We start from the raw sequence: 13,248 nt of genomic DNA on the forward strand, positions 1-13,248 counted from the left end.
CCCCTATAACAGTGTCACCTACACATCCCCCCATAACAGTGTCACCTACACATCCCCCCATAACAGTGTCACCTACACATCCCCCCATAACAGTGTCATCTACACATCCCCCATAACAGTGTCATCTACACATCCCCCCATAACAGTGTCACCTACACATCCCCCCATAACAGTGTCATCTACACATCCCCCCCATAACAGTGTCACCTACACATCCCCCATAACAGTGTCATCTACACATCCCCCCCATAACAGTGTCACCTACACATCCCCCATAACAGTGTCACCTACACATCTCCCCATAACAGTATCACCTACACATCCTCCCATAACAGTGTCACCTACACATCCCCCATAACAGTGTCACCTACACATCCCCCATAACAGTGTCACCTACACATCCCCCATAACAGTGTCACCTACACATCCCCCCATAACAGTGTCACCTACACATCCCCCCATAACAGTGTCACCTACACATCCCCCCATAACAGTGTCATCTACACATCCCCCATAACAGTGTCATCTACACATCCCCCCATAACAGTGTCACCTATACATCCCCCCATAACAGTGTCATCTACACATCCCCCCCATAACAGTGTCACCTACACATCCCCCATAACAGTGTCATCTACACATCCCCCCCCATAACAGTGTCATCTACACATCCCCCCCATAACAGTGTCACCTACACATCCCCCATAACAGTGTCACCTACACATCCCCCATAACAGTGTCACCTACACATCCCCTATAACAGTGTCACCTACATATCCCCCCATAACAGTGTCACCTACACATCCCCCCCATAACAGTGTCACCTACACATCCCCCCCATAACAGTGTCACCTACACATCCCCCCATAACAGTGTCATCTACACATCCCCCCATAACAGTGTCACCTACACATCCCCCCATAACAGTGTCATCTACACATCCCCCATAACAGTGTCACCTACACATCCCCCCATAACAGTGTCACCTACACATCCCCCCATAACAGTGTCATCTACACATCCCCCCCATAACAGTGTCACCTACACATCCCCCATAACAGTGTCATCTACACATCCCCCCCATAACAGTGTCACCTACACATCCCCCCCATAACAGTGTCACCTACACATCCCCCCCATAACAGTGTCACCTACACATCCCCCCCATAACAGTGTCATCTACACATCCCCCCATAACAGTGTCATCTACACATCCCCCCATAACAGTGTCACCTACACATCCCCCCATAACAGTGTCACCTACACATCCCCCCCATAACAGTGTCATCTACACATCCCCCCATAACAGTGTCACCTACACATCCCCCCATAACAGTGTCATCTACACATCCCCCCCATAACAGTGTCATCTACACATCCCCCCATAACAGTGTCATCTACACATCCCCCCATAACAGTGTCATCTACACATCCCCCCATAACAGTGTCATCTACACATCCCCCCATAACAGTGTCATCTACACATCCCCCCATAACAGTGTCACCTACACATCCCCCCATAACAGTGTCACCTACACATCCCCCCATAACAGTGTCACCTACACATCCCCCATAACAGTGTCACCTACACTTCCCCCCATAACAGTGTCACCTACACATCCCCCCATAACAGTGTCATCTACACATCCCCCATAACAGTGTCACCTACACATCCCCCCCATAACAGTGTCATCTACACATCCCCCATAACAGTGTCACCTACACATCCCCTATAACAGTGTCACCTATACATCCCCCCATATTTACCATAACAGCCATGATGCCTCCATAATAGTGAAGAATCTCTGTGTCTTCAAAATCTTCTAAAAGTTTCTTAGAAAGTTTCCTTGCAGAGGTTACACATACAGTAGATGAGGAGACGCCGGCGCTCATACAGAGATGTCCCAGAATGTTTGTCGGGGGGCAGAGCTGTGTGTGACTACACCCGGACGAGGCGTCTCGTCCCTGCCCGGGCTCTGACACTTTATAGGGGGGACGTCCCGGGGCACAGCTGCTCCTCCGCATCACTCAGCAGATGTTTATGTGACCCATATTTACAGAGGAGAGAGACTGATGTTGACCGTGTCCGATAACCCGCGGCGTGATCCGGGGCACACCCCGCTTTATGAGCCTTATCTGAAGAAAGCCAATATCTGCCCCAGGCACCTACGCAGCTCAATGGGGTCAATGCTTAATAATACGTTTTCTATCCTTTGTTCCATTACCTTAAAATTGTACAGAAACCCTTAGTAAGCTCCTGCTCATTGACTTTTACTAAAAGGGAACCTGTCAGCAGGTGGTACCATACAGACTGCAGCCACGGTAGGTATTGTATCTGCAAATATGGGAAATTATACGTTTGTGTGTGCTGTTAGTAGCAGCAGGACTGTGATTCATGGATTACCTCTCTGTGGCCAGTGTTAGGTGTTGTCCATGATGAGATTTGTGTAAGTCTGGAGGAGGAGGACCGAGGAGTCTGGCGGAGGAGGAGGACAGAGGGGTCTGGAGGAGGAGGAGGACAGAGGGGTCTTGAGGAGGATAGAGGGGTCTGGAGGAGGACAGAGGGGTCTGGAGGAGGAGGAGGGCAGAGGAGTCTGGAGGAGGACAGAGGGGTCTGGAGGAGGACAGAGGGGTCTGGAGGAGGAGGAGGACAGAGGGGTCTGGAGGAGGACAGAGGGGTCTGGAGGAGGACAGAGGGGTCTGGAGGAGGAGGAGGACAGAGGGGTCTGGAGGAGGAGGACAGAGGAGTCTGGAGGAGGAGGACAGAGGGGTCTGGAGGAGGAGGAGGACAGAGGAGTCTGGAGGAGGAGGACAGAGGAGTCTGGAGGAGGAGGACAGAGGAGTCTGGAGGAGGAGGACAGAGGAGTCTGGAGGAGTAGGAGGACAGAGGGGTCTGGAGGAGGACAGAGGGGTCTGGAGGAGGACAGAGGGGTCTGGAGGAGGAGGAGGGCAGAGGAGTCTGGAGGAGGACAGAGGGGTCTGGAGGAGGACAGAGGGGTCTGGAGGAGGAGGAGGACAGAGGGGTCTGGAGGAGGACAGAGGGGTCTGGAGGAGGAGGACAGAGGAGTCTGGAGGAGGAGGACAGAGGAGTCTGGAGGAGGAGGACAGAGGAGTCTGGAGGAGGAGGACAGAGGAGTCTGGAGGAGGAGGACAGAGGAGTCTGGAGGAGGAGGACAGAGGAGTGTGGAGGAAGAGTAGGACAGAGGAGTCTGGATGAGAAGGAAGACAGAGGAGTCTGGAGGAGGAGGAGGACAGAGGGGTCTGCAGGAGATGGAGGACAGAGGAGTCTGGAGGAGGAGGAGGACAGAGGAGTCTGGAGGAGGAGGAGGACAGAGGGGTCTGCAGGAGATGGAGGACAGAGGAGTCTGGAGGAGGAGGAGGACAGAGGAGTCTGGAGGAGGAGGAGGACAGAGGAGTCTGGCGGAGGAGGAGGACAGAGGAGTCTGGAGGAGGAGGACAGAGGAGTGTGGAGGAAGAGGAGGACAGAGGAGTCTGGAGGAGGAGGAGGACAGAGGAGTCTGGAGGAGGAGGAGGACAGAGGAGTCTGGAGGAGGAGGAGGACAGAGGAGTCTGGAGGAGGAGGAGGACAGAGGGGCCTGGAGGAGGAGAACAGAGGGGTCTGGAGGAGGAGGACAGAGGGGTCTGGAGGAGGAAGAGGACAGAGGGGCCTGGAGGAGGAGGACAGAGGAGTCTGGAGGAGGAGAGGACAGAGGGGTCTGGAGGAGGAGGACAGAGGGGTCTGGAGGAGGAGGACAGAGGAGTCTGGAAGAGGAGGAGGACAGAGGAGTCTGGAAGAGGAGGAGGACAGAGGGGTCTGGAGGAGGAGAGGACAGAGGAGTCTGGAAGAGGAGGAGGACAGAGGAGTCTGGAAGAGGAGGAGGACAGAGGAGTCTGGAGGAGGAGGACAGAGGAGTCTGGAGGAGGAGGACAGAGGGGTCTGGGGGAGGAGGACAGAGGAGTCTGGAGGAGGAGGACAGAGGAGTCTGGAGGAGGAGGAGGACAGAGGAGTCTGGAGGAGGAGGACAGAGGAGTCTGGAGGAGGAGGAGGGCAGAGGAGTCTGGAGGAGGAGGAGGGCAGAGGAGTCTGGAGGAGGAGAGGACAGAGGAGTCTGGAGGAGGAGAGGACAGAGGAGTCTGGAGGAGTAGGAGGGCAGAGGAGTCTGGAGGAGTAGGAGGACAGAGGGGTCTGGAGGTGGAGGACAGAGGAGTGTGGAGGAAGAGGAGGACAGAGGAGTCTGGAGGAGGAGGACAGAGGAGTCTGGAGGAGGAGGACAGAGGGGTCTGGGGGAGGAGGACAGAGGAGTCTGGAGGAGGAGAGGACAGAGGAGTCTGGAGGAGGAGAGGACAGAGGAGTCTGGAGGAGTAGGAGGACAGAGGGGTCTGGAGGAGATGAAGGACAGAGGAGTCTGGAGGAGGAGGAGGACAGACGAGTCTGGAGGAGGAGGAGGACAGAGGGGTCTGCAGGAGATGGAGGACAGAGGAGTCTGGAGGAGGAGGTGGACAGAGGAGTCTGGAGGAGGAGGAGGACAGAGGGGTCTGCAGGAGATGGAGGACAGAGGAGTCTGGAGGAGGAGGAGGACAGAGGAGTCTGGAGGAGGAGGAGGGCAGAGGAGTCTGGAGGAGTAGGAGGACAGAGGGGTCTGGAGGAGGAGGACAGAGGAGTCTGGAGGAGTAGGAGGACAGAGGGGTCTGGAGGAGGACAGAGGGGTCTGGAGGAGGACAGAGGGGTCTGGAGGAGGAGGAGGGCAGAGGAGTCTGGAGGAGGACAGAGGGGTCTGGAGGAGGACAGAGGGGTCTGGAGGAGGAGGAGGACAGAGGGGTCTGGAGGAGGACAGAGGGGTCTGGAGGAGGAGGACAGAGGAGTCTGGAGGAGGAGGACAGAGGAGTCTGGAGGAGGAGGACAGAGGAGTCTGGAGGAGGAGGACAGAGGAGTCTGGAGGAGGAGGACAGAGGAGTCTGGAGGAGGAGGACAGAGGAGTGTGGAGGAAGAGTAGGACAGAGGAGTCTGGATGAGAAGGAGGACAGAGGAGTCTGGAGGAGGAGGAGGACAGAGGGGTCTGCAGGAGATGGAGGACAGAGGAGTCTGGAGGAGGAGGAGGACAGAGGAGTCTGGAGGAGGAGGAGGACAGAGGGGTCTGGAGGAGATGGAGGACAGAGGAGTCTGGAGGAGGAGGAGGACAGAGGAGTCTGGAGGAGGAGGAGGACAGAGGGGTCTGCAGGAGATGGAGGACAGAGGAGTCTGGAGGAGGAGGAGGACAGAGGAGTCTGGAGGAGGAGGAGGACAGAGGAGTCTGGCGGAGGAGGAGGACAGAGGAGTCTGGAGGAGGAGGACAGAGGAGTGTGGAGGAAGAGGAGGACAGAGGAGTCTGGAGGAGGAGGAGGACAGAGGGGTCTGCAGGAGATGGAGGACAGAGGAGTCTGGAGGAGGAGGTGGACAGAGGAGTCTGGAGGAGGAGGAGGACAGAGGGGTCTGCAGGAGATGGAGGACAGAGGAGTCTGGAGGAGGAGGAGGACAGAGGAGTCTGGAGGAGGAGGAGGACAGAGGAGTCTGGCGGAGGAGGAGGACAGAGGAGTCTGGAGGAGGAGGACAGAGGAGTGTGGAGGAAGAGGAGGACAGAGGAGTCTGGAGGAGGAGGAGGACAGAGGAGTCTGGAGGAAGAGGAGGACAGAGGAGTCTGGAGGAGGAGGAGGACAGAGGAGTCTGGAGGAGGAGGAGGACAGAGGGGCCTGGAGGAGGAGGACAGAGGAGTCTGGAGGAGGAGGACAGAGGGATCTGGAGGAGGAGGACAGAGGGGTCTGGAGGAGGAGGAGGACAGAGGGGTCTGGAGGAGGACAGAGGAGTCTGGAGGAGGAGGAGGACAGAGGAGTCTGGAGGAGGAGGAGGACAGAGGGGCCTGGAGGAGGAGGACAGAGGGGTCTGGAGGAGGAGGACAGAGGGGTCTGGAGGAGGAGAAGGACAGAGGGGTCTGGAGGAGGAGGACAGAGGGGCCTGGAGGAGGAGGACAGAGGAGTCTGGAGGAGGAGAGGACAGAGGGGTCTGGAGGAGGAGGACAGAAGAGTCTGGAAGAGGAGGAGGACAGAGGGGTCTGGAAGAGGAGGAGGACAGAGGGGTCTGGAGGAGGAGAGGACAGAGGAGTCTGGAAGAGGAGGAGGACAGAGGAGTCTGGAAGAGGAGGAGGACAGAGGAGTCTGGAGGAGGAGGACAGAGTGGTCTGGGGGAGGAGGACAGAGTGGTCTGGGGGAGGAGGACAGAGGAGTCTGGAGGAGGAGGACAGAGGAGTCTGGAGGAGGAGAGGACAGAGGAGTCTGGAGGAGGAGAGGACAGAGGAGTCTGGAGGAGTAGGAGGGCAGAGGAGTCTGGAGGAGTAGGAGGACAGAGGGGTCTGGAGGTGGAGGACAGAGGAGTCTGGAGGAGGAGGACAGAGGAGTCTGGAGGAGGAGGACAGAGGAGTCTGGAGGAGGAGAACAGAGGGGTCTGGAGGAGGAGGAGGACAGAGGAGTCTGGAGGTGGAGGACAGAGGAGTGTGGAGGAAGAGGAGGACAGAGGAGTCTGGAGGAGGAGGACAGAGGAGTCTGGAGGAGGAGGACAGAGGGGTCTGGGGGAGGAGGACAGAGGAGTCTGGAGGAGGAGGACAGAGGAGTCTGGAGGAGGAGAGGACAGAGGAGTCTGGAGGAGGAGGACAGAAGAGTCTGGAAGAGGAGGAGGACAGAGGGGTCTGGAAGAGGAGGAGGACAGAGGGGTCTGGAGGAGGAGAGGACAGAGGAGTCTGGAAGAGGAGGAGGACAGAGGAGTCTGGAAGAGGAGGAGGACAGAGGAGTCTGGAGGAGGAGGACAGAGTGGTCTGGGGGAGGAGGACAGAGTGGTCTGGGGGAGGAGGACAGAGGAGTCTGGAGGAGGAGGACAGAGGAGTCTGGAGGAGGAGAGGACAGAGGAGTCTGGAGGAGGAGAGGACAGAGGAGTCTGGAGGAGTAGGAGGGCAGAGGAGTCTGGAGGAGTAGGAGGACAGAGGGGTCTGGAGGTGGAGGACAGAGGAGTCTGGAGGAGGAGGACAGAGGAGTCTGGAGGAGGAGGACAGAGGAGTCTGGAGGAGGAGAACAGAGGGGTCTGGAGGAGGAGGAGGACAGAGGAGTCTGGAGGTGGAGGACAGAGGAGTGTGGAGGAAGAGGAGGACAGAGGAGTCTGGAGGAGGAGGACAGAGGAGTCTGGAGGAGGAGGACAGAGGGGTCTGGGGGAGGAGGACAGAGGAGTCTGGAGGAGGAGGACAGAGGAGTCTGGAGGAGGAGAGGACAGAGGAGTCTGGAGGAGTAGGAGGACAGAGGGGTCTGGAGGAGTAGGAGGACAGAGGGGTCTGGAGGTGGAGGACAGAGGAGTCTGGAGGAGGAGGACAGAGGAGTCTGGAGGAGGAGGACAGAGGAGTCTGGAGGAGGAGGACAGAGGGGTCTGGAGGAGGAGGAGGACAGAGGGGCCTGGAGGAGGAGGACAGAGGGGTCTGGAGGAGGAGGACAGAGGGGTCTGGAGGAGGAGGACAGAGGGGTCTGGAGGAGGAGGACAGAGGGGTCTGGAGGAGGAGGACAGAGGGGTCTGGAGGAGGAGGACAGAGGAGTCTGGAAGAGGAGGAGGACAGAGGAGTCTGGAAGAGGAGGAGGACAGAGGTTTCTGGAGGAGGAGGACAGAGGAGTCTGGAGGAGGAGGACAGAGGGGTCTGGAGGAGGAGGACAGAGGGGTCTGGAGGAGGAGGACAGAGGAGTCTGGAGGAGAGGACAGAGGGGTCTGGAGGAGGAGAGGACAGAGGGGTCTGGAGGAGGAGAGGACAGAGGGGTCTGGAGGAGAGGAGGACAGAGGGGTCTGGAGGAGGAGGACAGAGGGGTCTGGAGGAGGAGGACAGAGGGGTCTGGAGGAGGAGGAGGACAGAGGGGTCTGGAGGAGGAGGACAGAGGGGTCTGGAGGAGGAGGACAGAGGAGTCTGGAGGAGGAGGACAGAGGGGTCTGGAGGAGGAGGACAGAGGAGTCTGGAGGAGGAGGACAGAGGAGTCTGGAGGAGGAGGAGGACAGAGGGGTCTGGAGGAGGAGGAGGACAGAGTGGTCTGGAGGAGGAGGACAGAGGGGTCTGGAGGAGGAGGACAGAGGAGTCTGGAGGAGAGGACAGAGGGGTCTGGAGGAGGAGGACAGAGGAGTCTGGAGTCTTGTGCACCATCTTACCTGTACACAGGGTGGTAAGGATGGCGCCATATGATGTGGAGTATGAAGACCTTACTACTAGTCTCTTATACTTCGGTGCCATATACAATGGACCTGCTTCCCATAGTAACCAATCACATATATACTCTCCCGCCTGCCATATGTCCTACATGTAACAAGCGCGTAAACCCCATAAATGATTGATCATGTGACACTCGGTTCGTGAAGTGAGATGACAATCTTACAAGACCGTCCTTGATCTATGTAACAGACAGAGCGCAGGCATGCAGGTTATTTGCCTTGTAAATGCCATGAGGAGTGGGCACCGGTGCTACAGGAAAGATACGGCTTTTATACCGCAGGGTAAAGGGTGCAGCCGCACCAGGTCCAATGTAACCGGCTCCCTGCACAACTGTCTACTCCTATTCCGCACCTATAGTATATGCCCAGCCCAGCTCCAATCCTGTATATATGGGCACAGCACAGTACTACTACTCCAATCCTGTATATATGGGCACAGCACAGTACTACTACTCCAATCTTGTATATGTGAACAGAGCTCAGTACTACTACTCCTATCCTGTATATGTGTACAGAGCTCAGTACTACTACTCCTATCCTGTATATATGGGCACAGCACAGTACTACTACTCCTATCCTGTATATATGAGCACAGCTCAGTACTACTACTCCTATCCTGTATATATGGGCACAGCACAGTACTACTACACCTATCCTGTATATATGGGTACAGCACAGTACTACTACTCCTATCCTGTATATATGGGCACAGCACAGTACTACTACTCCTATCCTGTATACATGGGCACAGCTCAGTACTACTACTCCTACCATGTATATATCAGGACAGAACAGTACTACTACTACTATCCTGTTTATATGGGCACAGTACTACTACTCCTATCCTGTATATATGGGCACAGCACAGTACTACTACTCCTATCCTGTATATATGGACACAGCACAGTACTACTACTCTTAACATGTATATTTTGGCGCAGCACAGTACTACACCTCCTATCCTGTATATATGGGCACAGCACAGTACTACTACTCCTCTCCTGTATATATGGGCACAGCACAGTACTACTACTCCTATCCTGTATATATGGGCACAGCACAGTACTACTACTCCTATCCTGTATATATGGGCACAGCACAGTACTACTACTCCTATCCTGTATATATGGGTACAGCACAGTACTAAACCTCCTATCCTGTATATATGGGCACAGCACAGTACTACTACTCCTATCCTGTATATATGGGGACAGCACAGTACTACTACTCCTATCCTGTATATATAGGCACAGCACAGTACTACTACTCCTATCCTGTATATTTGGGCACAGCACAGTACTACGACTCCTATCCTGTATATATGGGTACAGCATAGTACTACTACTCCTATCCTGTATATATGGGCACAGCACAGTACTACTACTCCTATCCTGTATATATGGGCACAACACAGTACTACTACTCCTATCCTGTATATATGGGCACAGCACAGTACTACTACTGCTATCCTGTATATATGGGGACAGCACAGTACTACTACTCCTATCCTGTATATATGGGGACAGCACAGTACTACTACTCTTATCCTGTATATTTGGGCACAGCACAGTACTACTACTCCTATCCTGTATATATGGACACAGCACAGTACTACTACTCCTATCCTGTATATATGGGCACAGCACAGTACTACGACTCCCATCCTGTATATACAGTATGTGCACAGCACAGTACTACGACTCCCATCCTGTATATACAGTATGTGCACAGCACAGTACTACGACTCCCATCCTGTATATAAAGTATGTGCACAGCACAGTACTACGACTCCCATCCTGTATATAAAGTATGTGCACAGCACAGTACTACGACTCCCATCCTGTATATAAAGTATGTGCACAGCACAGTACTACGACTCCCATCCTGTATATAAAGTATGTGCACTAAAAATCCCTTGAGACAGAGGAATCTGTCAGAACAGCAGGTCTAGAGGGCGCAGGGGGTTCTAGATTCAGTTATAGTAGATGGATTTATCTCAGGAAAATATCATTAAACAAATATGCAAACATGATGCGCTCACCCACCACGACAAAACAACCAAAATAATAAGCCTCAATGTCATAAAAAAATGCAAAATAAAAACATGAAAAAAAATCACATAAAATTCAGAAAAATCAGAGCCTTATCCGCCCCCAAAGCCATGAAATGTCAAGAAACGCGACAACACAGATAATAATCTTCACAGAAACAATGTAACAAGACACCAAGAAAAATATACAAAAATAATCATAACTGCAAAACCTATGAGACGGTCACATAAGTGGTTAACGCTGCTCCTGGGATCATAGTCTCCCCCTCGCGCGGTGCCCGATCCGTCCTGTGACCTCCCAGGGGTGAGAACCGAATATTTATAGCAAATTTGACTCAACTTGAGGATGAAGGAAATGTCGCAATCAGTCCATCTCGTAATTGGGGGCTGATGGACAGACCGGGGGGCTGCCCATATAAGGGTCTACAAGTCTGAGAGACGCCACACGTTCCCGCAGGACACTGTGACATCACGAGCCACTTGGGGGCAGGAAATGTGACTGGGTGGGTGACCTGAGGGTCACTGGATACAGGGGATTTTTTGGTTGCCGGCCAAGAACCTTCATAGATGTCAATAGAACCCACCCAAAAACTTGTAGACAGTTACAAAACTTCTGTATGTTCCAGGACTGTCCAGATGTGGCGCTACAGTAACCAATGAGGAAGCCCAGCATCTACGGTGGGGTCCCTAAAGAAGTAAAGAATGGGGGGGGTTTATATCTGTCTATGTTAGCGCCAGGTCTGATCTCCCGTAGGCTTGATCTACAGTTTGGTGGGTGTGGTCTGTTATATAGGGCGGGGCTTTAATTTTTAAAAAATTATGTAATTGATTTAAAATTAAATCTTTATGGGCACAATAGTGAGAGCGCTCTACGTGGCCTCTACTGTTATTACGTGTCAATGTTTATTGACTTTTGCAGCTGAGGTGTCGTTCCTCCCGCACATTGCTTTGGCTGTTTACATAACTGACAAGTGATCGATTGCCTACGATGTAATGGACGCCACAATCAATCAGTATGGAAAAAACGGACAAAGGACGCAGAGAACGCCTGACATTTACATGTATATTACTAATGATGGTGCATGGTCCGCACTGATACATTGTAACGATCCTCAACTGAGAGCAGGACTAACTACTATGTACAGGATGAGCTGCCTAAGGATGTAACTGTATCCAGTCTAGACAATGCTCTGTGAGCTAAACAAAGCAGCGGCTGCACAGATCTGTCTGCTGGATTGTGGCAATGTATCAGTATAGAATCCGGGCTGTGCAGCTCACAGAGCATTGTCTAGACTGGATACAATTGTCTCCACTTCTCAGCTCAGAGCAGGACTAGATATGTACCAGGCTGTGCAGCTCACAGAGCATTGTCTAGACTGGATACAATGGTCTTCACTTCTCAGCTCAGAGCAGGACTAGCTATGTACTGGGTTTGCAACCTTTGGAAATTATTGTATCCAGTTTAGAAAATACTCTGTGAGCTAAATACATCAGTATCAGTAGACCTCTCTGAAGTTTGTTAGAATGTATCAGTGTGGAGTCCTGGCTGTGTAGTTCACAGAGCATTGTCTAGACTGGATACAATGGTCTTCACTTCTCAGCTGAGAGCAGGACTAGCTATGTACAAGGTTGTGCATATTATGGTATACAGTCTAGACAATGCTCTGTGAGCTCCACAGCCTGTTCCCTGGACTGAGACACAGTACTCGGGTGAGAGGACTAACTATGTGTAAGGATTGTCGCCTGGGGATATCATTGTATCCAGTGTAGACAATGAACAACAGCCTCTTCTCATGTCTGATACATCGTAGCAAGCTAGGGATAAGTTTGTGTAGCTGGTGATGGTTATTGCTCACAGAGCATTGTCTACACTGCATACAAATATATTCCCAGGCTGCAAACCCTGTACATATCTAGTCCTGCTCTCAGCTGAGAAGTGGAGACAGTTGTATCCAGTCTAGACAATGCTCTGTGAGCTACACAGCCTGGACTACATACATTGTAATACTTGCTCCATTCTTAGCGGAGAGCCGGGCTAGCTATCCAGGGTTTGCTGCCTGTGAATAGAATTGTATCCACTCGAGACAATGCTCTGTGAGCTAAACACAGCAGTGGCTACACAAACCTATCCCTTGTTTGTTTAAATTTCTGGGCGGAGCAGGGAGCAATAGGCTTCTTGCTCTGCAATTCAGTCTGCAGCTATAAACTAGGGGCCCCCAGGAAAAACTTTGCCTGGGGCCCTAGAAATACCAAATGTGCCCCTGAATGTGACTCTAGGGTCCGATGTTGACCCTAAAGCACAGCCTATTTATACAGGTTTTGGAAAACCACTTTAACCCGTCCTACAAGGAGATTAGGCCGGAAATATCTGGACAGACTGGTATCAGGCAAAATGGAAGGAGGGTGCGGGCGATTTCTGCTGATGAACTATAAACTGTAACCAAAGTTTGGGAAAGAATGTCCCAGGGGACAGGACTAAAAAACTGTCACTATGATGATAAAAAAGTCATAGAAAATATCTTATAATGAGGTCATGTGACTGGAGCAACCTGCTCAGCCCGAATATCAGCCTCATTGTCCAGGGTCTTGTCCTCGGAGAATTCATCATTGTTCAAAAAGACTAGAAAAGACTAAATGACAGTGCGACTAATAACATCCACAACAAACATGACACGCGAGCAACACACATACACGCTACATGTAACAACCATGACATTACTTATCCTGTACTGATCCTGAGTTACATCCTGTATTATACTCCAGAGCTGCACTCACTATTCTGCTGCTGGTGCAGTCACTGTGTACATACATGACATTACTTATCCTGTACTGATCCTGAGTTATATCCTGTATTATACTGCAGAGCTGCACTCACTATTCTGCTGCTGGTGCAGTCACTGTACATACATGACATTACTTATCCTGTACTGATCCTGAG

General features: G+C 52.8%; 1 protein-coding gene across 3 annotated transcripts in view; it reads right to left on the bottom strand.

Moving 5' to 3' along the window:
• Window positions 1–13,248, bottom strand: part of LOC140117310 (P2Y purinoceptor 2-like) — a 58,522-nt gene that overhangs the window by 10,287 nt on the left and 34,987 nt on the right. The window contains exon 1 of one of the 3 annotated variants that reach the window (XM_072133871.1): window positions 1,768–1,942. The exons of the other annotated variants lie outside the window; for them this stretch is intronic. The gene's annotated coding sequence lies outside the window, so the exon portion shown is untranslated. Of the gene's footprint in view, window positions 1–1,767; window positions 1,943–13,248 lie in introns of those variants that run through there. 3 annotated transcript variants of the gene reach the window in all.

The sequence above is a fragment of the Engystomops pustulosus genome, chromosome 2 (assembly GCF_040894005.1).
Source record: "Engystomops pustulosus chromosome 2, aEngPut4.maternal, whole genome shotgun sequence".
Lineage (NCBI taxonomy): Eukaryota > Metazoa > Chordata > Amphibia > Anura > Leptodactylidae > Engystomops > Engystomops pustulosus.